We start from the raw sequence: 8,744 nt of genomic DNA, 5'->3' as shown, positions 1-8,744 counted from the left end.
TGAGCTACATCCCCAGCCATTGAATATATATTTATTATTTGCAATTCATTTTTTAAATTTCTGCTCATTCTCCCTCTCTTTTCATGAGCATGTCCTGTCCAATAAATGATACTGAAATATGTATTGCCAATTCTTTGCAACTTCAATATTTCTTTTCTAAAATATATTTTATTTAATTATTTTACATGGAGAGAGAGGGAGGGAGGGAGAGAGGAGGGAGAATGGGTGCACCAGGGCATCTAGCCCCTGTAAATGAACTCCAGATGCATGTACCACCTTGTGCATCTGGCTTACGTGGGTACTAGCTAATCAAACTAGGCCAATTGGCTTTGCAAGCAAGTGCCTTTAATCAGTGAGCCATCTCCCCAGCCCTAATATTTCTTTATAAAGGAAATTTCAAAGTTTTTTAAAAAATATGTATGTACACAGGTACACATTTGTAACATTCAGTCCTATTTTTTATGCATTTGACCATGTACGAGACTGAAATATGTGTCTTGTATGCACTGTAATTGCTCTCTTTCCTCAACTTCATAGAAAATATAGAACTCCATTCATAAACATGAGTTTCAATACAATCCAGTCACCACATCTAAAAGTTTGTTGGGTTTATATGAGTCTCTCTCCCCTGTGGAAGTCCGACTAAACAACACAAGGAGTCAGGGTCACTACTGAATAGAATTTATTCAACATTCACTGGATGGAAAATGCTTAAAAGATTTGTACTGTTTATACAGAATTATTTATAAAATGTGTGGTCCATTGAGAGTGAGATAGTTTATAGCAGAGACACTAAGATTCCCCCAAAGAGAGCTCCCAGCTCACCCAGTCACCTTGTCTTAGCTTTATAAACACAAAGCACTGTATAAATGATGCCAAAGAGATGCAAAGTCACACTGCCATGAGAGCTACTCCGGAAGAACAAAGTATGCTACATGCATGCATGAAAATGTCATCAGGAGATCCATTATTTCCCACAGCTAATATATGCTAAAAACATAAAAGACAAAAGTAATATTTTAATGTGGACCTACTTTCTAGTGGATTGACACATTTTTCAGAATATCTCAGCTGATATCTTGAAGCAAAAAGAAAAATGTTAGATTTCACCAGCTTCATCTGAGCCACTGGGAAAGTTGGATAGAGCAGCTGAGATAAATAATGTGTGTCCAGCAATGCTGCCTTAGACCAGTGTGAAGGAACAGAAGGTAGATAAGCTATGTGGCAGATATCTGTGATAAACAATGGGCCTGAACCCTATCATCTTTTCTCTTATTGTCTTAATTAAAATGTTTGAACCTAATTCTGTTTCTTAAATTTCTTACAGAGGGGCTTCTGCTAGATATCAACACTTGTCATAAAGTCAGAATAACTGGGTACCTGGAATTGTATGCTTTTGGTACAGAGAAAAAAATCTTGATCAATGCACTAGAGCAGAGGCCCGATAATAACCATATAAGAAGTGTCATTGCCAATGATGTTTTTTAAAAAACAGCAAGACAGTGATGAATAAAGAGTTCTACTAGTGGTTTCTTACAGGAAGAAGGCACAGGACACCTATGGTATAATATCCTAGGTTTTGGTCTGCGTGTGTGTGTGTGTGTGTGTGTGTGTGTGCGCATGCACGCACGCACATGCCATGGCCCATGTGTAGAGTTCTAAGGACAACCTCTGGGTGTCCATCTTCCTCTTCCCTGCTTGAGGCAGGTTCTCCCTTGTTGATACTGTGTTTTCACTGATTGGCTTCCTGTGTACCAGTCTAGCTGGCCCATAGCTTTTGGATTATTCTTGCTCTGCCTTCCATTGCCATAGGTGCACTGGGATGACCGACACATATGCCTCGTTACACCTGGCTTTATATAGGAGCTGGAGAGCTGTACTCTCACCCAGCAGGCTTGCACACACATGCTTTCAACCACTGGCCCATCTCTCCAGCTCCAATACCCTAGTTTTTACTTTGAGTACTGCATCATCTTATTGATTATGCAAAATTCACCTATGCAGAATAGCTTCCACCATCATCATTGTCATGATAAACATTATCATCATCAAAGAATCCTACAACTTTTAGAGTTAGGAGCTCTATTCCCTTTGCTCTTGGGAGAGCCCCACAACAAGCTGCACCCATTGCCAAGCGTGATCTATCAGGGTCCTTATCCAGAATCTTCTCACTACCCCATCTGTTTTGCTAGTTTTCTAGTCTCCACCATTCTTTCTGAATACTCTCATGGACACTCAGCCAAGACACTCATTAAAGGCTTCGAGAGTCTCATGCCCACTCAACCTCCAGACTCACTTGGGCAGACTATGAGTAGGTAATGAAAAATTTCATAAAACTTTATACTCACATGTTGCATTGACTACACTTGAATTCATGTTGTTAGTGTTTAGATGGATTAAAATTTTTCAACTGGGGAGAATGTGAACACAGTCTCCCTGGTACCACAAATTATGCAATCAAGTTTCCTACATGTGGGGAAATTACAGGGGTAGATTATCTATTGCACACATCCTGAGTATAACAGATAAGCCTTGCTCTGGTCTGATCATGGTATACCTCCTGCCAGGTAACTACAGATGAAGTTTATTTAAAATATTTGTATTTATTTATTTGAGAGGAGGGGGGCCGAGAAAAACAGAGAGAGAGAGACAAAGGTAGAGACAGAATGGGCACATCAGGGCCTCTGGCCACTACAAACAAACTCCAGATACAAGCACCAAATTGTGCATCTGGCTTACATGGATCCTGGGGAATACATCCTTTGTAGGCAAGGGCCTTGACTGCTAAGCCATTTCTTCAACAAAGATTAAGTGTTCTTTCCTCAATTTTTATTAACATTTTTCATGATTATAAAAAAATATCCCATGGTAATACCCTCCCCCCCAACATTCCCCTTTGAAATTCCATTCTCCATCATATCTCCTCCCCATCTCAATCATTGTACTTACATGTATACAATACCAACCTATTAAGTACCCTCCTCCCTTCCTTTCTCTTCCCTTTATATTTCCTTTTTAACTTATAGTCCTCTGCTACTGAGGTTTTTCCTTCTCACGCAGAAGCCCAATCATCTGTAGTTAGGATCCACATATGAGGGAGAACATGTAGCACTTGGCTTTCTGGGCCTGGGTTACCTCACTTAGTATAATACTTTCCAGATCCATCCATTTTTCGGCAAATTTCAAAACTTCATTTTTCTTTACCTCTGAGTAGAACTCCATTGTATAAATGTGCCACCTCTTCATTATCCACTCATCAGTTGAGGGACATCTAGGTTGGTTCCATTTCCCAGCTATTATAAATTGAGCAGCAATAAACATGGTTGAGCACGTACTTCTAAGGAAATGAGATGAGTCCTTAGGATATATGCCTTGGAATGCTATAGCTGGGTCATATGGTAGATCAATCTTTAGCTGTTTTAGGAACCACCACACTGATTTCTGCAATAGCTGGACCAGATTGTATTCCCACCAACAGTGTAGAAGGGTTCCTCTTTTCCACATCCCAGCCAACATTTATGATCATTTGTTTTCATGATAGTAGCTATTCTGACAGGAGTGAGATGGAATCTGAATGTAGTTTTAATCTGCATTTCCCTGATGACTAGTGATGGAGAACAATTTTTAGATGCTTATATGCCATTCGTATTTCTTCCTTTGAGAATGTTCTATTTAGCTCCATAGCCAGTTTTTTTTATTGGCTTGTTTGATTCCTTATTAGTTAACTTTTTAAGTTCTTTGTATATCCTAGATATTAATCCTCTATCAGATATATAGCTGGCAAAGATTTTTTCCCAATCTGTAGGTTGCCTCTTTGCTTTATTCACAGTGTCCTTTGCAGTGCAAAATCTTTGTAATTTCATGAGGTCCCAGGGATTAATCTGTTGTTTTATTGCCTGAGCAATTGGGGTTGTATTCAGAAAGTCTTTGCCAAGACCAATATGTTGAAGGGTTTCCCCTACTTTTTCCTCTAGCAGTTTTAGAGTTTCTGGTCTGATATTAAGGTTTTTAATCCATTTGGACTTAATTCTTGTGCATGGAAAGATAGAAGGATCTATTTTCTTCCTTCTACATACACATTTCCAATTTTCCCCACACCATTTGCTGAAGAGACTGTCTTTTCTCCAATGAGTATTTTTGGCATTTTTATCGACTATCAGGAGGCTATAGCTACCTGGACTTACATCTGGGTCCTCTGTTCTGTTCCATTGGTCTATATTTCTGCTTTTGTGCCAGAACCACACTGTTTTTGTTACTATGGCTCTGTAGTATAGGTTAAAATCAGGTATGGTGAGACCACCAGCCTTATTTTTGTTGCTCAGTATTATTTTAGATATTCAAGGTTTTTTGTGATTCCAAATAAATTTTTGGATTTTTTTTTTCTATTTCCATGAAGAATGCCTTTGGAATTTTGATGGGATTGCATTAAATGTGTAGATTGCTTTTGGTAAGATTGCCATTTTCACAATATTGATTCTTCCAATCCAGGAACAAAAGATGTTTTTCCACTTCCCAGTGTGTTCGGCAATTTCTCGCTTGAGTGTTTTAAAGTTCTCATTGTAGAGATTCTTTACTTCCTTCGTTAGGTTTATTCCAAGGTACTTTTTTCTTTTTCTTTTTTTTTTTTTTTTTTTGGATGCAGTCATGAATGGGAGTGATTCTCTGATTTCATCTTCTGTGTGTTTGTTGTTAGCATATATGAAGGCTACTGATTTCTGTGTATTTATTTTGTATCCTGCCTCATGGCTGTAGGTTTTCATCAGCTCTAACAGTTTGCTGGTAGAGTCTTTAGGGTCCTTTATATATAGAATCATGTCGTCTGCAAATAATGATAACTTGATCTCTTCCTTTCCAATTTGTATCCCTTTTATGTGTGTCTCTTGCCTTATTGCTATGACTAAGACTTCCAAAACTATATTAAATAAAAGTGGGGACCGTGGACACCCTTGCCTTGTTCCTAATTTAGTTGAAAAGCTTCCAGTTTTTCCCCATTTAGTAATATGTTGGCTGTAAGCTTGTCATAATTAGCCTTTATTATATTGAGATATGTTCCTTCTATTTCCAGTCTCTGTAGGACTTTTATCATGAAGGGATATTGGATTTTGACAAATGCTTTCTCTGCCTCTAATGAGGTGATCATGTGATTTTTGTCCTTCAATCCATTTATATGATGTATTACATTTATAGATTTGCATATATTGAACCATCCCTGCATCTCTGGGATAAAGCCTACGTGGTCAGAGTGAATGATCTTTCTGATATAATCTTGTATTCTGTTTGCTAATTATTTGTTGAGAATTTTTGCATTGATGTTCATGAGGGAGATTGTTCTATTATTTCTTTTTGTTCTATCTTTGTCAGGTTTTGGTATCAGGGTGATGCTGGCTTCATAGAAGGAGTTCAGTAGAATTCCTTCTTTTTCTATTTCATGGAAAAGCATAAGAAGCAATGGTGTTAGCTCTTCCTTGAAGGTCTGGTAAAATTCAGTAGTGAATCCATCTGGGCCTGGGCTTTTTTTAGTTGGGAGATTTTTGATAACTGTTTGGATCTCCATGCTTATTATAGATCTATTTAAGTGATTAATTTCAGCTTGATTTAATTTAGGTAGATCATACAAATCAAGGAACTCATCCATTTCTTTCAAATTTTCATACTTTGTGGAGTATATGCTTTTATAGTATGTCCCTATTTTTTTTTGAATTTCTCTGTCATCTGTTGTGATGTTACCTTTTTCATCTCTGATTTTTTTTAATTTAATTTATTAGTTTTCATTTCAGTGAATGCAGGCAGTTTGGTACCATTATTTAGGCTCATCTCTGATTTTATTAATTTATGTCTCTTGTCTCTTTCTTTTGGTCAGATTTGCTAAGGGTTTATCAATCTTGTTTATCCTTTTAAAGAACCAACTCTTTGTTTCATTAATTCTTTGGATTGTTTTTTATGTTTCTATTTCATTTATTTCTGCCCTAATCTTTATTATTTCTTCCTGTCTACTGATTTTTGGTTTGCCTTGTTCTTCTTTTTCCAAGGCTTTAAGGAGAAGCACTAGGTTGTTTACTTGTGACCTTTCTAATTTCTTTTTTTTTTAAATTATTTATTTATTTATTTGAGAGCGACAGACACAGAGAGAAAGACAGATAGAGAGAGAGAGAGAGAATGGGCGCGCCAGGGCCTCCAGCCTCTGCAAACGAACTCCAGACGTGTGTGCCCCCTTGTGCATCTGGCTAATGTGGGACCTGGGGAACCGAGCCTCGAACCGGGCTCCTTAGGCTTCACAGGCAAGCGCTTAACTGCTAAGCCATCTCTCCAGCCCTCTAATTGCTTAATATAGGCACATAAAGCTATAGATTTACTGCTTAGAACTGCCTTCATTGTGTCCCAGAGATTTTGGTATGTTGTGTTCTCATTATCCCTTGGCTCTATGAATTTTTTGATTTCCTTCTTGATTCTTCATTGACCACTTCATCATTTAGTAGTGGATTGTTTAGTTTCCATGATTTTGTGTATGCTGTATAGCCTTTCTTGCTATTGATTTGTAGTTTGATTCCATTGTGGCCAGATAGAATGCAAGGAATTATTTCAATTTTCCTGTATTTGTTAAGATTTGCTTTGTGTCCTAATACATGGTCGATTTTAGAGAATGTTGCATGTGCTGCTGAAAAGAATGTATATTCTGCAGCATTTGGATGAAATGTCCTGTATATATCTATTAGGTCTACTCCTTCTATGACCTCATTTAGCCCAGATGCCTCTCTGTTTATTTTTTCCTGGGATGACCTGTCAATTGATGAGAGTGGGGTGTTGAAGTCACATACTACCACTGTGTTTGGTGTTATCTGTGACCTTAGTTCTAATAGTGTTTGTTTGACGAATTTGGGAGCCCCCATGTTAGGTGCATATATGTTTAGGATTGTAATGTCCTCCTGTTGGAGTGTGCCCTTAATCAATATAAAGTGACCTTCCTTATCTTTCTTGACTAATGTTGGACTGAAGTCTACCTTGTCAGATATTAGGATAGCAAACTCTGCTTGTTTTCTAGGCCCACTTGCTTGAAACACCATTTTCCAACCTTTCACCCTAAGATAATGTCCATCCTTTGTAGAAAGGTGAGTTCCATGGAGACAACAAATTGTAGGGTCCTGCTTTTTAACCAAGTCTGCAAATGTACTTCTTTTGGTTGGGGCATTGAGGCCATTGATGTTAAGTGATATTATTGAAAGGTGTATGTTTATGTTTACCATTTTTTTGTGGTTCTGGTTCTACATTTGCTCTCTTGTTAGTATTTGAGTATTGCTTGTTTTTTCCAGGTTCCTTATATGTGTGCTTTTCCTTCTCTTTGGCATGGAGGATTCTTTCAAGTATTTTCTGTAGAGCTGGTTTTGTCTTCAAATGCTCCTTTTGTCATGGAATGTCCTTATTTCTTCATCTATTTGAATGGATAGCTTTGCAGGATAAAGTAACCTTGGTTTACAGTTGTTATCTTTCATAATTTGGAATTCATCACTTCAAGCCCTTCTGGCTTTTAAAGTTTGTGTTAAGTAATCTGCTGTAATCTTGATGGGTTTGCCTTTGTGAGTAACTTGATTTTCTCTCTAACTGCTTTCAGTAATTTTTCTTTGGATTGTGTATTTTGTAGTTTGATTACAATATGGCAAAGAGAGGTTCTTTCCAGGTTTTGTCTGGCTGGTGTTCTAAAGGCTTCCTGTATCTGCATTGGCACCTCTTGCCCAATTTGGGGGAAGTTTTCTTCTATGATTTTGTTGAGGACGCCTACTATGCCTTTGGAGTGAGATTCTTCTCCTTCTACTATGCCCTGAATTAAGTATTTTTTAAAGAATACTTTTATTATTTATTTATGAGAGAGACATGCAGATAAAAGGATGGGTGACCCAGGGTCTCCAGCTACTGCAACTGAACTCCAGACTCATGCAACACCCTGTTCATCTGGTTTATATGGGTACTAGGGAATTGAACTTGGGCTTTTGGCTTCATAGGCAAGCACCATAACTGCTAAGTCATCTCTCCAGCTATTGCAGTCAGGTTCACATTGCTGGCACAAATCGTCCAACCAAGAGCAGCTTGTGGGAAAACAAGGTTATTTTTTTCTTATAGATTCGCATAGATGCTCCACGATTGCAGGGAAAATGATGGCATGAGCAGAAGGTGGACAGCACCCCTTGGACAACATAAGGTGGATAACAATTATGGCAGAGTGTGCCAAACACTGGCAAGGGCACACTGGCTATAAAATCTATAAGCCCGCTCCCAACAATACACTGCCTCCAAGAGGCATTAATTCCAAAATCTCCATCAGCTGGGAACCTAGTATTCAGAACACCTAAGTTTATGGGGGGGGGGCGCCTGAATAAAACAACCATATTTTGCCCTGGCCCCCATAAACTGATGGAAAATGCGATGCATACAGTCCCTTTAAAAGTCCCCATAGTTTTAATCAATCCTAATGATGTTCAAACATCTCCATAGTCCAAGATCTTTTAACTGAGCCATAATACCCCAAAAGCCCCCCCCCCAAAAAAAAAAAAAAACATAATGACACAGAATGAAATCCACACTGCAAAAGATGGCATTGGGCTTAGCAAAGAAATATTCAACCAATACAAGAATGAAACAGGAAAAAAAAAAAAAACAAAAAAACAAACTCTGTAGCTCTGAGTCCAGCAATTGTAGTCAGTGACAAATCCCCAAGTGCAATAATTCTAAACAGCAACAAGTCTCTGGAGTTC

The 8,744-nt window shown here is 38.1% G+C and overlaps 1 non-coding gene across 1 annotated transcript; it reads right to left on the bottom strand.

Annotated features, from left to right (window-relative positions):
* Positions 1 to 2,410: 2,410 nt before the first annotated feature.
* On the bottom strand, positions 2,411 to 2,575 carry LOC123455467. Its single transcript, XR_006633935.1, has one exon. It is a non-coding gene; the product is annotated as a U1 spliceosomal RNA (small nuclear RNA).
* Positions 2,576 to 8,744: the final 6,169 nt, after the last annotated feature.

The sequence above is a fragment of the Jaculus jaculus genome, chromosome 16 (assembly GCF_020740685.1).
Source record: "Jaculus jaculus isolate mJacJac1 chromosome 16, mJacJac1.mat.Y.cur, whole genome shotgun sequence".
Classification (NCBI taxonomy): Eukaryota; Metazoa; Chordata; class Mammalia; order Rodentia; family Dipodidae; genus Jaculus; species Jaculus jaculus.
Note: the sequence above shows the minus strand (reverse complement) of the source record. Positions and strands in the feature narration are given on the sequence as shown.